This window comes from Sorex fumeus, unplaced genomic scaffold (genome assembly GCF_029834395.1).
Source record: "Sorex fumeus unplaced genomic scaffold, SorFum_2.1 ptg000035l, whole genome shotgun sequence".
NCBI lineage: Eukaryota > Metazoa > Chordata > Mammalia > Eulipotyphla > Soricidae > Sorex > Sorex fumeus.
The window spans coordinates 1140693-1144178 of NW_026606092.1; positions in this window are offsets into that span (position 1 = coordinate 1140693).

The following is a 3486-nucleotide window of genomic DNA, read 5'->3' on the forward strand; positions in this document are numbered from 1 at the left end:
CTTGGCAAGCTATTCGTGGTGTATTCAATATGAAAAAACCAGTAAATACAATGGGTCTCATTCCCCTGACCCTGAAAGAACCACCAATATGGCCACGTTAAGAAGGATGAGGAAGGAGAGGCTGATAAAATCTCAGAGCTGACCTAGGCTGCCACAACAAAGAAAGACAAAAATGACTGTCTGTACTTTCAATGCACGTACGCTGGCATCGGATGCATCCATCAAGGACCTGATGGTGCAAGCGCGAAAGATCAAGTATGACATCATTGGTCTGATCGAGATGAGGAGGCATCAATCACATCACGCCATTTTCGACACTGGGAAGACCTTTTCCTCGGAACATGCGACAAAAGAGGCGTCGGTGGTGTCAGTGTCCTTGTCAACACGAACTTGTCCATAAACATCGATTCATTCAAATGCCTAACAAACCGAATTGGACAATTACACTTGAATAGATGTGGCTCACTGCCGGCAGTTTCTCTCCTTCTTGTGTACACACCAACATCCAATTATGGCGAAGGAGAAATTGAGAAGTTATAATGGAGCTGGAGAAGTTCTATAAAGAAGATCATACCTTCTACAAGATCATTGTTGGTGATTTTAATGCCAAGATAGGACCGAGAAGATCCGCCGAAGAACTCCACATCGAGACCCATGGCCTAGAATAGAATGAACAGGGTGAGAGACTGTCCGAGTTCATCATGTCAACCAAGACCATTTATGGTAACTCATAATTCCAGAAGGCCGATTCTAAACGTTGAACATGGGAATCTCCTGGTGGATGCTTCCACAATGAAATTGAACACATCATATTCAATCAATGGTCTTGCCTGACCAATGTCGCTGTTGTCCCAAAATTCCAAATGGGATCGGACCACCGTCTCCTTCGTGCAAAATTCTACTTCACAGAGCAGGGAGAAAGGGCTGCAAAGATTAAGAAGAGAACTCCCAGAACGACCACCAACTGGGAGCTCTTTTTTTTTTTTTATGTAGGAGTACTGCTATTTATTCAGCTACTGATTATCTGATTGAATTGGGCATGAACACCACCTTTTTCCCCCCATAATTTTATTTATTTATTTATTTATTTATTTATTTATTTTTTCTTCTTATATTTATTTCTGGCAAGCTACCCGTGACGTATTCGATATGCCAGACACAGTAACAACAAGTCTCATGATGGAGACGTTACTGGGCCCGCTCAAGCAATATTTATTTATTGAATCAGTGTGGGAAAAGTTACTAAGCTTTCAGGTTTAAGTCTCGGTCATACAATGATCAATACCTTTCCCTTAACCAGTACTCATTTTTTACCACCAAGAACCCCAATATACCACCCCTCCCACCCCTCCCAATGCCTGTGAGGCAGATGATTTCTACTTAACTCTTCTCTACATTGATTACATTCATTATTTCGACAAAAGATGCACCATTATTGTTTAGAATTCCCGCCCCCCAACAATCAGAATTGCTGAAAAGTCATTGTGAAATACTTTGTTTTCTATAGCTGGTTATGAGAATCATATAATGTCATGCGGCCGTGATTTTGGATTTCTGCAAAGAGCCCGATAATTATGAAATTGGTTTCTGTGCATCTGGTGTTATGGCTGTGCCTGAGAGCCGCTCATGGGGGGCAACTTGTGACCTCGTTAGGGTGCGAAGGACGAGCCGGTACCACCCCCCTTCCCATGAAACTGCAGTTGCCCCGTCACTGCCAGTTCATACCTGGCTTTCCTATAAGCTCTGAGGCGGCGACCACCTTGTATGTGGTCCAGATGCATTTCTGCCGGACTCTGGACTAAGTCCTTTTGCCTCTGGAGCCATGGCCGTGCTGGAGAGCCGCTCGTGGGGGGAAACTCGTGACCTCAGTAGGGCGTGAAGGACCAGCCGGTACTGCTCCCCTTCCCATGAGACTGCAGTTGCCCCATCATCGCCATCTCGTACCTGGCTTTCCTATATAAGCTCTGAGGCAAAGGCCACCTTGCTGCCAAGGGGGGAAAAAGGCGGAAGGGAGCAACACCCTTTCCCTCCTGGGGAGGCATGGTGCTGTAGTTTAATGCATTCACTTTTCTGCCGCAAGCTGCCGGGCTCTGGCAGCTTAAGTCCTTTTGCCTCTGGAGCCATGGCTGTGCCAGAGAACCACTTGTGGGGGGCGACCCCTGACCTCGGTAGGGTGCGAAGGATGAGCCGGTACCACCCCCTTTCCCATGAGACTGTAGTTGTTCCGTCACTGCCGGCTCATACTTGGTTTTCCAAGAAGCTCTGAGGCGGTGGCCACCTTGTATGTAGTCCAGATGCATTTCTGCCAAAAGCTGCTGGGTTTCGAGATTTGTTTCTGAGTCTCTGGGATCATGGCCATTAATCAGCTTGATCATTTGTAGGTGGTAACTTGGGGTCTCTTTGGGATGGGGAGGAAAGGGCTGGTTCCACCCCCATGTGGTGAGGCCCCGTGTGTCTCATCACTGCAGGCCCAAACCTGACTGTCCAGTGGCCTCTGGAGGATGGCAGTCAGGGGGAACAGGCCAAGGCATGAAACCTATTCCCATCAGAGTGGCCCAGCGCCAGTAACCTCCTGCAGGAACAGGACACATTTCTGCCAAAAGCCTTTGGGTACCGAGATTCGTTTCTGAGTCTCTGGGATCATGGCTGTAAAGCAGTTCGATCAGGAACCAGAGAGGCCATGCCTCCAATTATATAGCTGAGCCAGAGGTGACTTGTGGGTGTGTCTCCCACATACCTAACTTTTGGCTGTTTACTTTCTTGGTAAACTTTGCCCCAAGTTTTTGGGGTCTGGCCAAAGGCACAGCAGCAATTTTGGGGTATCTGAAAGTCTGACGTGGTATCAGGCTGCTGATGCACTCGCCTCACAGGTACAGATTGACCTGCTGGTGTCACCATACACCCACCAACTGGGAGCTCTTTGGCACTATTGCGGCAACATGGGAAGATGCCATCGTTGACAACATTGATGAAGAATACGATCGACTGGTTGAGCACCTCCATGATTGTGTGAAGAACACCAAGAGTTAGCCACAAAAAGATGCCTGTCTTTGAAAACTCTTGAGCTCATTCGCCAACGTGGCTTGGCACAAGCTTCAGGCAACCACAAAAGAACGTCTGAGCTCACAAAGCAGTGCAGAGAAGTGATAAAGAAAGACCTCAAGGAGAGAAGAGCAGCAGTCCTGGCAGATGCAGCAGAAGCTGGGAAAAGCATTCACAATACCTGCCTGTCCTTCGCCAACTACAAGACCAAGATTACTACCCTCCGATGTCCTGATGGATCTATCACATCTTCCAGAACGGCAATGGAGAAGATTATCCATGACTTCTACTCGGATCTCTACGACAGCTATGTCCACCTGCCCACATACCAAATTCCGCAGGATGGATATGTCGTTCCCAAAGTTCTCCCTTCCGAAATCCGACACGCCATTTCTTCAGTAAAGAAGTGAACAGTACCTGGCCCAGACAAGGTAAGACCCGAAC